Source organism: Sinocyclocheilus anshuiensis, unplaced genomic scaffold, assembly GCF_001515605.1.
Source record: "Sinocyclocheilus anshuiensis isolate Anshui unplaced genomic scaffold, SAMN03320099.WGS_v1.1 scaffold1382, whole genome shotgun sequence".
In the NCBI taxonomy this organism is placed as follows: domain Eukaryota; kingdom Metazoa; phylum Chordata; class Actinopteri; order Cypriniformes; family Cyprinidae; genus Sinocyclocheilus; species Sinocyclocheilus anshuiensis.
In genome coordinates this window covers 750,714-772,959 of record NW_015554207.1, presented here as the reverse complement: position 1 = coordinate 772,959, position 22,246 = coordinate 750,714, and positions in this window count along the sequence as shown.

Sequence of the window (22,246 nt, the reverse complement as noted above, 5' to 3'; positions counted from 1 at the left end):
TTTGAAAAAGTTTCCCCAGAAATAACTCGCTATTTATTGCATTTTTCCTTACAAATTGTATTATCAGCATAACAATTCGAGTAAATGTGTAAAAGGTATGGCATGAATTTGCCATCCTTCTAGAACAATGTGCATTTATGTTAAAATTGTAACATAAATGATCAAGTTTAGTTATTTTTATTTCTTTATTGCAAAACGCTAAAACTGGCACCGTTTTGGAGAGAAATGGGCTCTCATTTTAACCCATATCATGGTGTGTGATGCTGATCTATGAGTTTCTAATGGTGTTTGTATTTGCACTGTTCTAAACATTCATATTTTATGTGCAACAACAGCATATGCTGTCTCAGTGGCCTGACACATGATTTTAAATAAATTTTTTCAAACTTTATGATTTAAATGGGAATTATTGTACTGAGAATAACTTTCATCTTTTCTTCTACTGAATACTGTTTCCGTGCTGTTTTGATGTATTTTAAAGAGTTGGCAGTCAAAATTAAAACTGCTGGATGATAGATATTCTTCATTCTTTATGACAAACAAGATAATGTGAATTACAGAATGTACAACGTTTTTAAAAGGTATCAATTGTGGTGTACAGCGTTTATTATGAGGGGGTAGAATCCACAGCTCAGTAGTCACTACTCAATACTCATGAGTACCTTTAAATAGGCTACTCTTTTACTCTTACTCAAGTAGTTTTTTGGACAAGTACTTTTACTCTACTCACACTACATTTTTTGGAAGGTAATGATACATTTACTTGAATATATTTTTTCAGTACTCTTTCCACCACTGGATGTTAGTGACCATGGGAAGGGTCAGCTGGCCCAAACTGAGCTGTGAAAGTTTTCACAGATCAGAATAGTGATGTAAGTAGACAAGGAAAGGGTCAGCTGACCCATAATGAACTGTGAAAGATTTCACAGATCAGAATAGTGATGTTACTGACTAAGGGAAGGGTTAGCTGACCCATACTGAACTGAGAAAGATTTCACAAATCAGAATAGTGATGTACATGACTCGGAAGGGTCAGCTGACCTGTAGTGAACTGTGAAAGTTTTCACAGATCAGAATAGTGATGTTACTGACTCAAGGAAGGGTCAGCTGACCCGTACTGAACTGTGAAATTTTTCACAAATCATAATAGTGATGTTAGTGACTCAGGGAAGGGTCAGCTGAAACAAACTGAACTGTGAAAGTTTTCACAGATCAGAATAGTGATGTTACTGACTCAGGGATGGGCCAGCTGACCCATACTGAACTGTGAATTTTTTTTTACAAATCATAATAGTGATGCTATTGAGTCAGGGAATGGTCAGCTGACCTGTAGTGAACTGTGAAAGTTTTCACAGATCATAATAGTGATGTTACTGACTCAGGGAACCGTTGTCTGACCATAACTGCACTGTGAACGTTTTCACAAATCAAAATAGTGATGTAAATGAATCAGGGAAGGGTTAACTGACCAACACTGAACTGTGAATTTTTTCAGATCAGAATAGTTAAGTTAAGGGATCAAGAAAGGGTTAACTGACAAAAGCTATATTGTGAAACTTTTGCAAATCAGAATAGTGAAGCCAAGTACTCAAGGAAAGGTACAACAACCAAAACTTTATTGTCAAAAAAAGTGTACAAGTGTATATGTGTATAAGCTCATTTACCTAATGAATTGGAAACTGTTATTCACTGGAACAGCACTGTATGACATTATTATACAAAAAACGGGGGGCAGAGCAAAGAGAAACACGGCCACGCGATAAATTAGATTGTGAAAGTTTTCACAAATCGAGCTCGACCTAAAACAATGTTTTTGTATTCCAGCAGTCTGCGTGTTTATTGGTAATAGACGTTTAACATGAAGAACGCCTTTCATTCACATTGCTTTCTAGCGGACTTACCAAGGGGTTTACGGACAAGAGCTTTGCTGTGAACAAAATTCACAGATCAAGCTGGTGAAGATAACACCGGTTTCATTCCTCTAAGTGTTCAACTTTTGGAGCTATAGGCATTATAAAATTAGTCGCTACAAACCCCCCCCTCAATAAATATTGTAACAAACGGACAGCTCATTGTTAGTTTATGCATTAACCAACTAATAGGACCTCATTGTAAAATGTTACCAAATTTTGCATGAAAGAAGCTCTGAAGACATTTAATTAAAACATTTTATGCACAAACTCAAATGAAAGTTTTTGAGTAAAATATTGTAAAAGTGTTTTTTTTTTTCCAATTAAATGAAAACCATGATTAATTAAAATAAATCAATATTTTACCCAGTTTTTTAAACAAAATAGCAACCCCGCAGCAACATGCTTAGCAACTGCATAGAAACACCCTGACAAGCACTCTACAATTGAATCATGAAGGAAACATTCACACAGGTAAGAAACACTCACATTTTCTTCTGAACAAGTACAAATTCAGTTTGTAAGCAAAATAATGCCATAATAAAACATTATCTCCTTATTCTCTTCCCCTTTCTGCTACAATAACTTTGGACAGCACTCTTTGAGGTTCATTAATGGGGAACAAATGGAGGTGGAATCTGTATCATGTGAGAGAGTCTGTTTCTTAGAGAGCACTATGGTGTTCCACATGTGCGCTTTAGGTCTGAGGGGCGTAGTGACACATGTAAGTCCAGGTATCGTTTTTTTTTTTTTTTTTTTCTCAGTGTTTAGGAGGGAATACGGTGAAAAAAATGTGACATCTGAACTCCAAGAGTTCATACTTCAGTTGAGAAGATCCAGTGAAATGTTTTGCATATCAACATGCTTCTTAGCTATATACTGTACTGTACTTTATATCCCTTCAAATCTCACCCGATGGAGGTCCAGGTCATTTACAAAAGTGTTCATCCTCTTTATCTCTTTCAGTCTTGCTCTTTTCAACTCTCTCCCAGGTTGATCACATTGGTGTTGTGTCACCCCATGTGTAATTTAAATAGCCCCTAATTATTTCGGACATGTATCAGTGTAGCCACGGAAACAAACCAGCTTGGCAGATGTGATATGCGTGTCTAAAATAAGGTTAGAGGTTGCGTGGTTGTCATGGGAATACATGCTGCATTCAAACACTGCTCTTTCTTCCCTGAAATGGAGATATCAAAGCTTTGGCACACACATCTGCACACACACACGTCATGCTTTTTCAGAGAAGTCCAAGCACAATCTAATTCAAAAGGTCTAAAGTTCCCTCCTGAAAAATCAAAGTCACTGGAGTGCCTTTAGTGAGAAAGTTGAATAATTCAGGTGTTATTCTTGGCTTGTTTGCTCGAATAACTTAAATTATGTTGAAGGGATAGTTCAGACAAAAATGTATATTTTGTCATCATTTACTCTATACCCTATACCCTTATGTTGTTCCAAAGAAGATATTTTGAAGATGCAGGAGATCCTGTGGAAACAGCTGAAGACTGAGAGTCCACCAGTCATTACCTCTGCCCCGCAGAGATTCATAATGGCAGATGGAACAATTCACCAATCCAGAGACCTGCAAAAGTTCCTGTATTACTGGCATGATCAAGAGTGCATGGTGAATACATATATCCTGAAAGACAAACACCTCGCCTTTCCCCTTATTGCTGGTTTGGACTTCCTGAACGCCACTGAAGCTGTGTTGGAAGTGGGACAAAGCAGATATGGCTTAAGATCTGGAAAAGACTACACATATTACCCTTTCCTGCCATCACAGGTTCCAGCAAGTCTGAACATGAAGAAATGCCACTTCTTCAAGCAACAGCTCAAGTTCCTCGGCCATGTAGTCTCCAAGAGGGGTGTGAAGAGAAGACCAAGGCCGTTGCCGAGTTCCCTTCTCCGCAAGACCTCAAAGCTCTGCAACGATTCCTGGGCTTGGCAGGGTGGTACCATAAATTCATTCCCCACTTCGCTGATATCACTGCTCCATTGAACCACCTCAAAAAGAAAGGAGTTAAGTGGGAGTGGACTCCAGAATGTCAAGATACCATGAATGCACTTAAACAAGCATTACAAAACTCACCTGTACTCATCCAACCAGACCTCAACAAAACCTTTCAAGTGCACACGGACACGAGTGATCTAGGACTGGGTGATATCCTCACTCAACACTCTGCGGAAGGAGAAAAGGTGGTGGCATATGCCTCACAGACTTTAACAGGCGCAGAAAGAAATTATGGTACGTCTGAAAAATAATGTCTAGCTGTGGTTTGGGCTGTTGAAAAGTGGAGGCATTACTTGGAGGGGAGGCTGTTTGATGTCTTTACGGATCATGCTGCACTCGCCTGGGCCTTCAACTGCCCCAAAACCTCCTCACGCCTCACACGGTGGACTCACCGACTGCAACAATTCAACTTTCAGGTCCATCACAGGAAAGGCTTGTCCAGGGCATGCGAGCCACCTTCTAGTCATGCTGTCCCATGTCTTTCCATAACTTCTCATCACTCGTCTACCTTACCACATTCATTGGAAGAAATTGCTAAAGATCAAGGTTTGGATCATGCCATCACTCGCCTGCAGTCTGACATCCAACCTCGCTCAGCCAAAGAACAGCCCATCACCTTTGAAGACCACCAATGGGTGTGGTACCGCAAAGTTCCTTTAAGACATAAAGGAGAAAAATATCAGCTGGTGGTACCACAGACACTAAGAACGGACTTCATGCACTAATACCATCATAATCCCCTAGGAGGCCATCTTGGACAGCTAAAAACACTGCTGAAAATCCTGGAGGTGGCATGGTGGCCGTCCGTCAGGAGAGACGTTTGGCAATACATCAAAAGCTGTGAGGTTTGCCAGAAATACAAGCCCAGCAATACAAAACCATCCAGACTTTTACAGATTCACAGTTCACAGATCACTGAACCTGGGCACACTCTATGGATTGATCTAATGGGTCCACTTCCCACCATTAAGAAACAGAACACTTACCTCCTTGTCATTGTGGACTATTACACGAAGTGGGTGGAGATGTTTCCACTTCGGGATGCCAAGACCCAGAAAATAGTGAAAATCCTCCGGGAGGAGATTTTTACTCGTTGGGGAGTCCCTAAGTTCCTGGTGTCTGACAGGGGTCCCCAGTTCACCTCCAGCATTCTGGGCGATCTGTGCCAGACATGGGGTTGTGTTCAGAGACTAACAACAAGCTATCACCCACAAGCAAACTTAACAGAAAGAATCAACTGGACTGTAAAAACAATGATTGCTGCATATGTTGGACAACAACATCAAACCTGGGACCAGTGGCTACCAGAATTCCGATATGCCATCAACACCGCCCAGCAGGAAAGCATGGGGAAGTCCCCTGCGGAGCTCATGCTGGGTAGGCAAGTGCTGGGACCACTGGAACGCCTAATCCACCAACCACCTTCACCTGATCAGGCTACGTATTCCCTGGTGGAACGACAGAACATTATGGTAGAGGAGGTGAAAAACAGGATGAGGATGAGCCAAGCCAAACAAGCTAGGTATTACAATTACCGTAGAAAAAATGCGCAGTTTCAACTGGGTGACCTAGTTTGGTTAAAAACCCATCCTCTTTCCAGTGCCTCTAACAAATTCTCTGCCAAGCTAGCGCCCAAGTGGGAGGGTCCAGCTGAAATAAAAAGTAAAACAGGGCCAGTAAATTACACTGTGTGCTGGGGCAACCCACTTAAAACCGATGTGGTTAATTTGAAGCATTATTATGGACACTCACCTCTGACACCGTTGCACGGCCACATAAGAGGGAGATATTTATAAAGCTGTTGATAAAATGCTAATTTGATTGTTGATGTATCACAGCTGTTATTGATGTCCCTTTGTTTGTATTGCCCCGTCGAGTGTTGTGGACCCTGTTTCTTCTCACGAGAGTTCGCTCGCAACACGCCAGGGAATCCCTGTGAAGTCACCTGGATCAGCTGATTTTACACTTCCGATAAAAGAAGCCGGTTAGCAGCATACAAGCAGCAATGCTCAACGTGCTCATTTGTGGATACACCGAACGATCGATCATCTCTTCAGTCTGCTGTTAATCGCTGTGAATCTTGGAATTATCCTTGTGGAATAGTCAAGTTTTGTGAGACTATTTGTACAGGATTGCGTCATAGGACAGCGCTGCTCCTCAACGTGCTCCCGGACTCTAAATACTACACCGGTGAGGCCGAACCGAAAATACACACACACACAGACACACACATACCATTGGACTTTAAAGGACAGTACGCACACAGGCACATTCATTTATTGTAAATATCTAGCGTAGCGTTAGTTCTGGCGGGTCACGTTAGTCAAGCTCGCATCAGCTGATCCCCATCTACCTATGGGAATATGACAGCTAAGCATTCATATATAAGGACCCTCCGTGTTATCAGCAGTTTTCGCATTGCTCAATAGCTAATTAAATGGCGAATTCGGCAGACAAAACACCATCAGGAATTGGAAGTGAGAGAAGTGGAATTCGCTTCCCCAGTTGTCTTACCTCCGATTCATTCAAGTTCGTTAACTTGAACACGTGAATTCACCGTATTGATTATAAGTTGCCTGATTCGGAAGTGACTGAGTTAGCATTATTTCACGCATCGCTACATTATTGTCATGGACTCCACAAGTTATGTGGCTGACTCAAGAACAAGTTCAGATGGGAACTTCATCCCCATCAAGCATCACTTCACAGCTGCTATTCTTCACTCTCTCGAACGTCTTCACAAGCTAAGTTCCATTTAATGCTCTCAGGTTATCTGCAACATGCGTGTTGCTAAGGCTATCTGTGTTGCTTGGGCTCATTAAGTTGTTTTCAGTTAAATGCTTGTGCTAGTTCATGCAAATGTGCGGTACTTATCTGTTGTCACTGGCAACACGCTTGTCGCTGCAATATGATGCGCTTAACGAGGGGTCTAATGTAATTTCATGCATTCAGAGTTATTTTACACTGTTAAGAGTTGGATTCTTATGCGCGTGTACGCACTCAGCGACCCAAGCGAGAGCAAGAGCGTGCCGCTTAACTCGTTTCATTCATGGTTCCGGAAGTCTTCGGCAGCGCTGCAGTTACTTGCCTGAGAAGACTAGGTTGTTTGAGAGGAACTACACTAGCCTGCCTCCGGCTGGAGAGAGCAGCCGCTTGCAGTCGGGCGGAATTAAAGCGGAGACGTCAAGTCAGACACTTTCTGCTCCTGGTAATGACGCTCTTGCAGTGTTTGCATACATTCACAGATGAAGTGAATTAAATGCAACATTTGTCAAATGCACAGATGTTTCAGAAATGTTTTCATAAAGCAACAGAAACACTTTTTATATTGCTTAATACAGCGCCATCTGTTAATGAATAAGTTAAACATTAACATATGCTATTTAAATACCAATTAAGTGGGGGTGTACATGCTTTCATCAGTGTTTTTTGAACGTGACTCAATATAACTGTGCAATTACCTAAAAATGCTTTTACTGTTATAAAAACACAGATTTGTGAGCATCATTGGAATTGAATTGCTAGAATAAGCATGCAAAACACATCGTGCTTGTCATCACAGAATCTAACCAATGATTTATATGATCAACCATCACAGGATAGAACACACAGGATTGTGGGTATCAAGGCAGCAAAGGATACATCTATTCTGCCTTTTAATATCGACCAGATGAGGTATCTCAGGAGGCAGGAATTGAAGCTAATTTTGGATTCGACATGTCTCGATGACTTCCTACCTTGAATGTATCCTCCGAAGGCAGCATTTTCCAGTTTTGGATGCAGCCGTCAGTTCAGCGTTGATTCTGTTCCTGTATCAGACATGCTTCTTCTGTCAGGGAGTTCTTGCCCAGAACAGAACCATACCGCCAATCCAAACTGTATGCTAATTGTCAATAATCTTTGATGATAGTGGTCCTGACAGAAATTGTATACATCGTTTTTTTTGTGTTTTTTTTCATAGACTGTATAAAAACATGGACGTAGTGTCCGTGACGTCACCCGTAGATTTCCGAAGAGCATTTTTTAAGCTCAAAAGTGGTCGGAGCCGGCCATCACCCCCCTCACAGTTGTCATGAAGGGCAAAATTAGCTATATAGATCAAAATCATTTTTTGAACCAGGCTGTAAACATGTATTTTCTGCTGTAAAGTTGGGCATTTTAACATGGGGAGTCTATGGGGTTGACTTCCTTTTGCAGCCAGCCTCTAGCGGCCAGTCGATGAATTACAGTTTAAGTCACTTCCTTGTTGGCTTCTCGAGAGAGAGCTTAATTTAATTTTAATTAAAGAGAGGTTACCGCTTGGTTTTTTTCTTGTAATACACTTTGGGTTGGTATTCAATCTTGTTTCCTGTGGCATTTATTATGTCTTCACTTATCCAAACAAGCTGGTTGTGATGAGAGGGGCGGGGCCGAAAGCCGTGGGAACGGAGCGAGGCCGGTGGAGTAAATGCTAATACCTGCGCCACTCACCGGTCTCGAGTCTCGAGTCCCACGGAGGAGCTCCGGAAGGATAAAAAGAGGAGTGACGACAGTGTTGGACGAGAGAGGACCAGGCCTGGATTTTGTGTTTTGGTTCTTTTTGTGCACGACAGTCGTCCGCGAGGGGCTGTCGCACTATTTTGTGTTTATTTTATTATTATTAAAGTTTTGTTCAAATGTTCGCCGGTTCCCGCCTCCTTCTTCCCAAACTACGAACGTTGTTACACTGGTTAAAGAGGTAACAGGACAATTTTATTTGTGTAGCCTGCCTTTTACAGGGTTTCTACAGACATGAACAAGTTAAATTTAAGACTTTTTAAGACCTTTTTAATACAACCTTATATGAAATGTAAGACCTAAACCTGTAATGGAAATACACATTTTATTACATGTATGTAATATTTAATGTGTATAAATTAAAAAGAAAACAAAATATCATTGCTGTAATAAATTATATTTATTACAATGATATACAGTGAACTTTTCATGTCAGCAGACAATATTCCATACAAAATATCCCTGCAAAATAACTGCATCACTGAGATTTTTGGTGGAGTAAACAATTTATTCTGAAGCAATATTTTTATCAGTGTTCTATCAGCTTTTACATACTTAAATCTGCATATTTTTATTTACCTTTACAAAGGCCTATTTTTTATCTTTTTAGATGTATGCAGAAATGTTGAGGGGGAAAATGCATACTTTTCAACATCTCAACTAAACTACCAGTAAATTCCGGTAAGTCACTTGAATTAGAATAATAAGACATTTGGGCTGTTACCAAGCAAATGAAATCAGTATCAACAAAATTAATCTTTGCAGTCCAGACATAAGCTGCACCTGAAGTGGCATTTAGAAGTTTAAAGTTATTTACACACTGTTTAATGCAGAACATGAATGCATTTAACCTGCCGTTACAAATGCATAAATAATGCTTTGATATTTTAATCCTTAAAGGGGTCATATGATGCTGCTAAAAAGAACATTATTTTGTGTATTTGGTGTAATGAAATGTTGTTGGCGAAATAGTGCAAAAACAGGCAATATGGTGTCAAAAACCTAAGTCTCTTAATAAAACTTCTAGTTTATTGAATTGTTGTAAAAAATCAATATTACATTTGTATATGGTAATTTTTGGAGAAAAAAAAGGCACTCTTCCTTGTGAAATTGATTAACTATAAGAAGTGGTATAAATATACACATTTTCTGCCCCCATGTCTTGAATTTGTGATCATTCTGAATGTATTTTAATAGACTGAATCATGCAGTGAAAGAGTGCACAGTAAATTCGCACGCGCACTAGACGCTCTGTAGGTGTTTTGAATGTTTTTTTGCGGTGTCAGAATATTGAGCAAAATAGCTCACTTGTCATGGTGTTACTTAACTATGTCATGTTATGAATAAACTAAACATTTTGAACTTTTACTTCAGTGTGTTTCTCATTTGTTCTGAAGTCTCTCAAGAGACAAACCGAGTGAGCTTCAGCGCGACCTTGTATTCTGTATTCTGCTAACTTACTGCAATTCTCTCTGATGACGCAGTAACTTAACACGGGGAAGAAAAAATCTTCGGTCTGTCCAATGATTGTAAACAGTCATTAGGTCCGTCAGACTTAAGATATTTTATGTGACCAAAAATATTTAAGACCCATCGAATCCGAATTTAAGACATTTTAAGACTTTTTAAGGCCTTATATTAAAACGTTATTTAAGACATTTTAAGACTTTTTAAGGACACCCTGTTTTATTAGGCCGAGCGTTACAATCTAACTGGACATTTCTTGTGATTTTAGTAAAATGTAAAATGCTGTCAATTGTACAGTTTTTAGAAGTAAAAAAGAACAAATCAACATATAATGCATTATTTAAATGTCATATGTGTTACCATGATGGTGTTTTGTGTTTGCATGAAAGACTTTTACACCATCAGTATACTAGTATGTAATTAAGTTTGTTTGAAAGCTGCTTATGATGACCTTCTCCCTTATACTTCATGTATAAGGTATAAAACAGATTTTAGTAGCAGATTGCGTTGTTGAATTTACTGGTTTAAAATGAAATTTTCTTGTTTTGTAAAATACAGTTTTATATTGTAAATTGTACAGTTTGTTCTGTAAATATGTTTTACATTTTTACTTTATTTTATTTTTTATTTTTTTTACAAAATGATCCTGGAGACCACAGCTGCCAAAGTTTTTTTTTTTGTTTGTTTTTTTACAGTGTACATTTTCAGTAATCAGGATTATCTGATGAATAGAAAGTTCAAAAGAACAACATTTATATAAAATAGAAATCTTTGGAACATTATAAATGTTTCTACCGTCACTTTTGATCAATTAAATGCATCCTTGCTGAATAAAACCATTAATTTCTTTCAAAAATGAAAATATTACTGACTCCAAACTTACTTGAATGTTAGTGTACATACTGTGTTTTTTACAAAAATGGAGGCCTGTCAGTTACATCAGATATGTTTATCAACCTACCAAAGTACATTAGCACAGAAGGCAGGAAGGACCAGCACGCAACGAGCCCCGTCCCACGCACACATACACAGCTGTCAATGCCAGCGTGGCCCTGACAGCAACCACAGCTCTCCCACTGTCACATCACATACACTGTCCTGCCACGGAGCATTCTGACAGCTCTCATTGACAGAGAAACAGAGAGAGGCTCCTTTGCTCACAAAAGGGAAAAGATAAGCCAGAAAAACAGAAGTTGGGACAGATTATAAAAGGAGTATGAGCCAACGTTGAGTCAGTGTGTGTAATGCGATGAATCTCAGAGGAGGGAGTTGTACTGAGTGTGAAGCAACACCTCAGACTCAACAAAAATGTTTCTTCCTCACACGCTGCCAGGTCACAGAGCTTGTCTTCACTCCTCCTGCACTTCCAGGAAAAAAAAAAAACCTCCCTTCATAAGGAGATACATCACATCGCGCAGGGAAGATATCCTCATCGCTTTGGTTATATAAATTATCCTGTTTGGTAGGGCACTGGCATGCAGATGTAATACCAAATGGTTTCTCTCAGACTGGGAAAAAGATGGATGGCTGTTACTCAACTGAACAAATCATAAAATGCTCCTCTTTCTCCTTCCCCACACACATTAAATCATTTTAGAAGGGAGGAGGGGGTGTTTTATAGATAATGGTGTTATATTGAGCTGTAATGTAAGCTGTGCTGAGATGTTTGGATGTAGCATGTATGATGAAGAGCTATCAAGAGGCAGAATGCTGAATCCTGGGTAAATCAGGATAAAATACTGGGTCAGAGTACTGCACCTTTGAGTGTGTCAGCCTTTGACAATAATATTAGCACTTTTGTGTGTGTGTGTGATGTGTGTTTGTGTGTCATGAATAATGTCAGTCTAAAACTCTTTGTCCAAGTCTTATCACGATTTGACACAACAAAAGTTCAAATAAGGCACATTTAATTTCATTAATCAAATCTAAATTAACCGATGGCAGCTTTTATAACACAATAAAGTGCGAGCATTTGAGTCGCAAGCTGACCACAAAACAGTAGCTCTAGTGGAGGACAATGACTGGATCTAAACCTTCAGACACCCAGCTCATATCTGTGTCTCTGCAAGTTACTGAAACCAAACATGAAAACTCGCAAGATGTGTATGTGTAGATAGATGCGTATATGAAGCACAGAGCAGCTCTCTCATACTGTATAATGTGACAGACAACTAGTTGTCCAGTATGGTTCAGTTCACAAAGCAGGACTTTGCCAAACATACAGTTGTGAGTCCTGAAAATTTACAGGTGTGAGTTTGGTTATGGAATGCAGTTGTTTGTGAATAAACAAAGTGTGAACGCAACCGTATTAATGTCTCAAATACAGGACAGGACTTACAACCGTATTGCTGCTGTGTGACCATGGCCTAAGTGTAAATCATGTTAGATGCTATTATGTATACTGCAAATAGTGGAAGACATTATTTGCACTTCAGTGTATTGTAGTACATTACAAAACAGTTTGCAGTAATTGGCCAGTGCATTGGATCAATGCAAGGACACCACATCCTGTTTAAATTATAGGCCAATTAAATACCTGTTAGGCACATTATTCCCATTATTATGCATCTGTTATGCACTTTTTTTTCTACTTTGTGAATATTTTCTTCATTTTTTATTTAAAATAAATGGCTCTCCGAGCTGATATGCAGTGGGAATAGAGTGAAGAATGAGATTGGAAAAAGGTGGATTTGAACGCCTTCGGGTCTGTCGCGTCAAAAGCTAAATATACTGTTCGTAATTAACGTAAATGGATAGATTGGAGGCACTGTAATTTTACTGTATATTCAAAACATGAACATGTCTAAATGTGAACGTGTTGATTATTCAAAAATAACTTACTCCTGGGGTTTATTTACACGCTCTCGATCATGCATGCTGTTCTGGAGATCTATTTTCGGAGTTTTCACCTCCTCCCTCAGGCCTGTAAAAACATCAAGAACAAAAAAAAAATAATAATAATAAAAAAAAAATAAGACATTCGGGTACCCTGTTAAAAATCAAAAACATGACACCAGATACCCTTAACAGGCTACAGTGTTGGTGAGGTGACTAAGACATGCTTCAGGAAACAAATGTTGAAAGATATGTGCGCGATAATAAATCCAACTTGGTTCAACATCTACTGTTGGCAAAAGTCTTTTATCAATTGCTATAAATGTTCATCTGGGTTTCTACCCACATTCATCCATTTTCTCCTGTACCAATAAATGTAATTCTCTTTTTGCTCTCTCTCCCTGCTTTGTAAATCTCATGAAGCACTGAAGCATAATATGGTACCTATTGGTTGCCAGCAGCCATAATTGAGGGTGAATTTTACACCCAAACACGGGCCAGTGAAAGCATTCTCATTCATCATCTCAGCTTGGTGACATCCGATGCAGCATTCAGGAGGCCGTATTCACTCTGCCCTACTCTCATTATTGTGAAGGTGGCAGACAGAAAAACAGCCAAGGATTTGAAACAGGTGACATTTTAAAAGACAAGAGGGAGGAAAGGATGACAGGAAACGTCTCGAGGTTACGTTTGTAACCATGGTTCCCCGAAGGGAACAAGATGCTGCATCGAAACGCTTTGGGAACACCCCGGCGAGACCACGTTCTGAAACATGTGAAATCAGTCCAATAGAGAAGCGAGACGTCACGAGCGGGGTGATGTGAGCAACCAGGAAGCATAAAAGCGCATCTTACAAATGCACATGTTAGCTTCTGCGGAAGCCCTGCAGGGATTCAGGGAGTATGGCAGAGAGACGCAGCTTCTCGTTCCCTTCGGGGAACCATGGTTACATACGTAACCTCGAGACATTCTCCTTCAGGAACTCGAGCTGCATCGAAACACTTTGGGAACGAGAATACCCACTGTGCCATACGAGCAAGTCCCTGTCTGGTGTGTATCTGGCAAGCACATCAAGACGAGAGAACTTGGGACCCTGGGGTAGATGTCAGGTCCAAATTGTAAAACTGGACAAATGTGTGCAGAGAGGACCAGCCCACTGCAGCACAAACATCCTGAAGGGCCACGCCCACTGATAAGGCCTTGGAGGCCGCCATATCCCTAGTCAAGTGTGCTCTGACCCCGACGGGTAACTGGAGGCCAGAGGACTCGTAGGCCAGTGTGATGGTCTTGACCACTCACCTACTCATAGTTTGCTTGGTCGCTGGAGCCCCTTTCTTAGGCAGACCAAAGCAAACAAATAACTGATCTGCCTTACGCCACTGGGCAGCTCTGTGAATGTAAGCGTACAGGACAAAGCAGATTGAGTCTTTCCTGGCCTGCTTCCTGGAAGGGAGGAGGACAAAAGGCTTTCAGTACTACAGGACCTGGTGAAGAAGTGGGCACCTTAGGGACATATCCGGGTCTCGGGTTAAGGATTTCCCTAACCATGCCCGGCAAGTATACAGCAAGTACCTGAAGCCATACATACAGCAAGTGCCTGAAGATCCCCTATCCTCTTCAGGGAGGATATGGCGAGTAAGAAAATCGTCTTCAGCGTGAGGAGCTTGTCAGAGATATCTTCAATGGGTTTGAAAGGAGCATTGCACAAAGCCTCCAGAACCACCGCCAGGTCCCATGAGTGCACCTTGGTGCGCTGTACTGGCCTCAGCCTCCGGGTGCCATGGAGGAAATGTGTAACTACACTGTAAAACATTACCTGTAGATTTTACAGTAAAATACTGGCAGCAGGGTTGCCAGCCGGGACCCTGGGGTAGAGTTTTTTTTACTGTAATTTTTACAGTAGCGTTGCTGTAATTTAATTTACAGAAATTTTCTTTATTTTCTGATTACAGTAATTTTAAATTTTGTACAGTAAACTACTTTAAGGTGTGTATGATGTAATATTAATGAAAAATAATGACTGGCAGCTGAATTTTAAATTTAAACTATTCATTAACTGCATAAGCTTTAAACAATATTTAAGTGTATAAAGTGTTGTATAATGCATACTTAATTCACCTGTTATTTCACAAAAGAAAACAAAACATAATAATTTGACACTTCTTAATCTTGAAAAACAGGTCAAAATTTATTTAATATATAACTTTAAAATTTGCATGAAAGAAATGTCATGAAGCAGTGTATTTAGTATTATTTTGAATTACAAAATAAAATCAAAAACATTTTTAAATTACTTGAAACATATATTACCCTGCATAACTTTAGAACCTCAAGTTAACCAACATGGTCATAATAAAACGGTTCTATAAACCACAAAGACACTGATTAATTTTCACCACTTCATGAACAGTCCAAAATGGCCAAACAACAAGGCCCCAAGTGAGTCTAACAAAACGTCTGATCAAAAAACGGAGAACAGTTCAACTCCAGATGTGGTTACATCCCAGGATGCAAAGAGTGGCTAGAAATATTAAAAAGAACAAAGAGGACAATATATTACAATATATAATGATATATATATTACAAAACACAATGATACAGTCATATACTGATAGAGGAATAACTTACAGTCTGAGATAGAGGGATGACAGGTACAGTCAGATAAAGATAGAAACTAATAAATGGAAAAAAATATATATTAGTGTTTGTGTGTGTGTCCACTTACATTTCAGAAATTGCACTGAAAATCCTTCACTTTGCAAAGAAGAGTGGCAACATGTGGGTTCACTTCAAGCTGTTTCTTCTGTACCATTTGTCCTGTTGTTTGACATAGCACATGTCCTTTCAACTTATTTGTTCCTCTCTCCGGATTAATACCTACAGAGTGCCTAAAGGGTCAGGAAACAGACAATATGTAATTCATATTGGTTTTAACTTTTGAGGTATGTAATTATGTTTTTGAAATCTGACCAATATGTTAGAGCAGTGTTTGTCAACTCCAGTCCTCTTGACTCATCTCCCAGAAAATTTTAGATGTCCCACTAATTAAAAAACCTGATTCAATTAACACAGCTTGCAAGTGTTAAACAGGGAAACATCTAGCCTACATCATTCATCCTGAAAAATACTATCTCTTATAAAATATAAAATATAAAATACAAAATATCTACATATATAAAATGAAGGTACTTAAATTGTTAGAAATCAACCATTACCTTTGAATGAACTCCAGAGTTCCGGTGGTCTCCTCCTGGTACTCCAGATTGAATATGTAATATGCTGCGAACAGAGAGGCAAGGCCAGACAGGAAGCTGGGCTGGATTAACTAATTCTTTTAAACCAAAGTTAACAAGAGGCATTACAAACAAACAATAAGCAAATTAGCAAGTTAGCAAAGGTCCTCAAATACACATTTCGCTGGTTACGTTAACTGCTTTAACAGCATCGTTCAGAATTTACACGACACGCACATCCTCCGTGAGAGGTCTGACCGCGAGGCTTTAGCAACGCGTTTTCATTTCGGCGCCCGTGTTAACAAACGACTGCCTGTGCAAATCTGATTTACACCATAAAATAATCACGACGTGCTGATCAACACAAAGTTCTCATGAATCACAACTGTTGTCATCGAAGCATGTAATTCTTAAAGTAGGAACCTAGAGATTTTCTGCACATACCCGCTATAACGCCGGAGAATGTGTGAAATCCTACCGCGACCACGCTGCTGAAACCCCGCACTTGACATGGAGCCCCCAATATTGAGACAGGAACCAAGGTTTCTTCTACATGTCTAATGCACGTAAGCATCGCCGCTTGAACTTTATCGTGCAAAGCGGGTTCCCCCTTGGGGAAAACCCCTTGGTCCTGAGCCACCACTGCAAGGGTCTCATGTACAGCAGGCCAAAAGGTATCAAGTTGGAAGCAGCTGCCATCAGACCCAACAGTCTCTGAAACTGTTTGACAGTGAGTGACTGGCTTTCTCTCACTCCCTTCACGGCCGTGAGAATCGCTTCCATACGAGCAGGAGACAATTGTGCCTGCATCGTTGTTGAATCCCACACCACTCCCAGATAAGTTGTCCTCCGTAGTGGAGAAAGCACACTTTTCTTGGCATTGAGCCGTAACCCCAGCTCCTTCATATGGGCGAGGACGACATGTCGATGCCGAGCCGCCATCTGCTCTGACTGAGCTAATATCAACCAATCGTCGATGTAATTCAGTATGCGGACACCCTGGAGTCGCAACGGAACCAGGGCAGCATCCACACACTTGGTGAAAGTGCGGGGTGAGAGTGACAGGCCGAACGGAAGAACCCGATACTGGCATACTTCGGCCCTGAAAGCAAACCTCAGGAACCTCCTGTGTTGAGGAAGGATGGATACATGGAAGTATGCGTCCTTGTGATCTATCGTGAAAAACCAGTCCTCAGACCTGATTTGAGACACGATCTGTTTGATAGTGAGCATCTTGAACCAAAACCGTTTGATAGCGCTGTTCAATAGACGCAGTCTACTAAGGGAACCAGTCTCTCGAGACTGGCATCTGGTGTCGCTAGAGGAGCCACTTCGGTGCCCTGAAGTGGATGACCAGCAGGGAACGACAGACTTGACTGCTCTAGCGCTCTCACTTGAGGGGACGAGCTTTTCCGTGCCGTACCGTGGCCGGGCATCAACTGGGAAATTAGCACATTGGAGCTCACTGAGCTGGTCTTTCCGCAGGGGGGGTATGCTCTGTTTCTGGGTCTGGTGATATGAGGAGCTGGACGGCTGGGGCTGCTCCCGCTCAGTAGTCCCAAAGACCTGGGAATGGTGAGGGAGGAAGTGCTGGAATGCCACCGCCTGCTTCTTCGCCTCCTGAAACCTCTCGACGACAGTATCTACTGCACCGCCGAAGAGGCCAGGAGGCGATAGCGGGGCATCCAGCAGGAAGAATCTGTCCTTGTCTTGTAGCTCGGACAGATTCAACCACAGGTGCCGCTCCGTGGCCCCCAATGCTGCCATTGAATGGCCGATGGCTCTGGCCGTTTCTTTGGTGGCCCGAAGTGACAAGTCTGTGGCCCGACGCAGTTCGGCAACTACGTCGGATTCCTCTTCCTCCCTTTCACCAAGGTTTTTTAGCAGGTCGGCCTGGTATGCCTGCAACACCGACAGAGTATTCAGACATGCACCGGCCTGACCTGCCGCCGTATAAGCTTTCCCAACCACGCTGGATGTCAGCTTTATTTTTTTAAATGCTGGATGTCAGCTTTATTTTTTTTTTCATTTCCCTTCTCATTCAGCACCGTGATGTTTGAGTGATTAGACACAGTGGCGCTGAAGAGTCGGGACGAATATGGTTTCTCCCACGATCTTGATATCTCAGCAAGGAGATCGGGGAAAAACGAAAGGCCCCGTCGTGAAGGTTGTGATCTTGCTTTAAGGAAACGTTCATCCAGATTGCATTTGGGACGGGTGTCCTGTTTCTCAGCTGGCTACTCGATATTTAATTTGGTTACAGCATGAGTCACAACCTCCACAAGCTCCTCACATGCAGGGGGAGGAAACCGCAGGGCGGGCTTCCAGTCCCTGAGAGGAAGCCGTGGATCTAGCGGGTGAGGACCGAGATAAGGATGAGCCCATCTCGGATCCCTCCACTAAATCCAATTGCGATCCCCACGATAACAGCCGCCGCTGTGCCTCGGCAACAGTGGGGCCGGACCCAGCAGGATCGCGAAACTGGTGGGAGAGGAGCACGTAGAGCGGGAGAAGCTCACAATCATGACAGTCAGCCCCCTCGAGAGCTGACCATGCATGCTCCGCTCCCAAACAGATGATGCACGAATTGTTTGTATCCCCACCCAGGAGATAGTGTAGGCAGGGAGGAACACACGACTTGAAACGCCATCGCTTTGGCATTTTGTTCTCGCTTTCCATACAAAGATATATCTGACTGACTGAGTGCTTTCCATACACACATACTGTACACAGACGTGCTCGCTGAAGATCAGAAGCTAACGTGCATTTGCCGGATGCACTTTTATGCTTCCTGGTTGCTCACGTCAACCCGCTCGTGATGTCTCACTTCTCTATTGGACTGATTTCACACATGCTTCAGAACGTGGTCTTGCCGGGGCGTTCCCAAAGCGTTTCGACGCAGCTCGAGTTCCTGAAGGGGAACTGTAGGACTCAGCCTAGCCACAGATTTAGAGTTGTACTACTGCAGTCACCCGACATGCAGGACATCGAACCCACAAATTATGGGCATACAAGCCTATCTTCATCTGGTTTAGTATGATGACAGAATTCAGTATCTTCAGTGGCCTCAAAACATATTCAGACACTTAAAATCTATGTAATTTAATTATATAACAAACCTAAGAGGCATCTACAAACAAATGATGTTAGAGCTTTTCTCATAATTAATGTCACTTTTAATCATGTTTGCAGTTATTTTTAACCAGCTGGTATCAAGGTGATTTTTAGTGGCTGTATGAAATCTGTTCCTCTCAAACCCAGACAGGACACAGTGAAAATGTTATGCTAACATTTAACAACTAGAATGTGGACAAATACCTTCCATACAGTCATGGAAACCTGGAAAGAGCATTCGGGAGCAATTTTAAAAATGTGTTTTTCAGGTCTATAAATGTGATGGGGGGGATTCATCTTAAAAACCATGGAAATATATTTTTGTAGTTCTGCTCTGAAGTATTTCATCAGCAATATATTGCAATATATAAAATAACTTTTAAAAATGACTGGAAGGGTCAAAAGTCATGAAAATTCATTGTTTAAAAAGGTGGAAATACATATTATTAATATGTATTATATTGTGATATGTTGAGTGAAGATTTAGCTTGAGTGCACAAATTTTCTTTAAAATAAATGCCATTGTTTTATATATTTTTTAAAGTAATTTAATTAAATGCATGCATTTTCAGTGTGATTTAAGCACCCTTAATTTTAAACACACTTAAAATGGAAATACTATTTTAAATGCATTACACTCAATAAATTTTAATTCAAGTCCATCATGTAAAAATGACTAAAAATGTCTTGTCCAAAAAAAAAAAAAAAACTAGAAAATGTACTTCACATACCATTAATTACATGATTTGTCAAATATACTATTCACTGAAGAAATTATGATTTTCCTATTGACTACAGTATATTTGAACTATATTTAGAGTTACGGTTATGACTGTCAATGGTTATTAATAATGCATGGATAAACAACTCTTTTCAGGTGCCTTTATAACTATCTACCTTTGAACAAATAACAAGAGATAAGATCAACCGATTTGCATGAAGATTTACTGACATTTGTAAAGGTATCAATGTAACAAGCAAGAACAAACTGTCACACGTGTAACAGCAGTCAGGAGACACACAGGTCCTGTCAGTGTTTGAATAGATGGAGTCGATGAGAGGCTGCCCTTTACTGCCACCGACCAGAGCAAGTCGTTCTGACCTCTCTCTCTCTGCCTCTCTCTCACTCTCCTCCTTCTCTTCTAATGATTAGCATCATAAACCACAGGACAAAAATACCCGAGAGAGGCTGCGAGACTTCAGAGATCCAGAGAGATATTATTTGTAAGACACTGGTCTAATTTTGAAGCACATCTCCTGAGGAAAAGCACCACAGAAAGCACAACAATGTCTTTACCGAATGAAGAGACAATAATTAGGTTGTTGCATCATCTCTGTGAAAACAGCAGCTGCAGAAAGAGAGATAGAGGGTGTAAAACCACAGTAAATTACAGGAAACAAATGTGTTTGTTTCTAAAGGAACTGGGGGCCAAGTCCTAAACACCTGAAACCACAGTCCAGAGGAAGTGGTCATTCTGTTCTCAAACTGTTTGTGCTGGCAAGCAGGTCCGCTAACTCACAACAGGATGTATTGCAGAGCTACATAAAGGCTGGCGGGATCGTTCCACTACACTGTCGGTCCAGAGGGCTTTTATTCAGAGGAAAAATGGGCTTTTGTTCTCTCTGTTTGTTGGTGAATTGGCTGTCTGGCTGGCTTTGAGAGGCTGAGACTATTAAGGTGATGCTGTGCTTTTTCTGGTGAAAGTGCTCTTTACTGCGCTGCCCGTGTCAGTCTGACATTTTCTCGATGGGGGTAAGAGTGCCTAGGAGGAGGGCTTCGTCTCTTCAGCAGCATACTGATAATTGCTTTCTGGTCACTGTAACATGACCAGGCTAGACAGAGAGCAAGGTATAAACGTGTAGACTCTTTGTTTTTCTCTCTTTTTCTTCTTTTGCCTTGCATGGGAAGGAAAAATCTATCCACTCCATCTACAAGTCTAGGGTATTGAGTACTTCTCCAAAGACAATTTTAATGCTCATAGTTCAGAAGACTTAATGGATTTTTAGCTGCATTTCATTTATATATAAATTTTGTCTCAGAAGGTTTCTTAAAAATATTTAGAAGGAAAAAAATGAGTAGAGAGGCTGAAAATTAATGGCAATGGCACAGCTCAGGGCTGTGTTTCCCGAAACCTTCTTAACGCTACGTCGTTCGTAAGTTATACCTTAAGTTGTACCTTTACGTTAATACGTGTTTCCCGAAACGTTCTTAGTTAAGTATACCTCCCGTAAGTCATTCATTCGTAAGGTTAGTCTGGACCACTCTTAGCTATACCTTATCGCTGTTCACAGTTCACTCCGCTAGTGGCCACCACTGTGCAAAAAGCTTCTTCACATTTCAGTCGATACGAGTTTTTCCATTATAATATACAAAGGCACATCGGCTGGCAAACAATTAGGCAGCACATAATTAAGAGTATATTTAAAGGGAATGACTGTGATGGGGAGTTTGGTCAAACTATGGCAGCGAGACAGCGAATAGTTGTCCTAAATCAAAGACGGCTGTGTCCGCGTAGCCAGTTAGTGTATGTGCACTATTTCATAATAGTGTCAGAATAGCTACCATGTCAAAAGATACAATTCTACAAAAATGTCGCCTGCCACGGGAGTAAATTCAGCAGCTTTTACATCTTGTTGGTCTAACTTTGTCAAGACAAACTCGACGGAGCTAACCCCTAAGCCCCGAAATTCAGCTGCTGGCGGCTTTCCATTTTTATGCTGTGGGGAGTTTTCTGGAGGTGGTTGGGGATGGATATGGGCTGTGTAAGACCTTTGTGTGGCAGTGCATTCACTCAGTCACAAACATCCTGCTCCGTCACGCCACCGATTACATAGCCTATATGCCTTTGGCCAGGCACGAAGTGATGGAGGCACATCAAGGCTTCCATGCCATTGCGGGTGTCCCGTGAGTAATTGGCCTTTTTGACGGGACACTTATCCCCATCGCCAAGCCATCAGCGCTCGACCAGGCTTTCATATAATATATATGAACATGAGAATATAAATTACCCTTTCAAAATCAAGCGAAGCCAAACAGCCATTTAATGTATCTGGTTAAGGCAGAATACTTTTGGCCGTGAGGTTGCAGACTTCCAAAATTACACACACACACACACACACACACACACACACACATACTG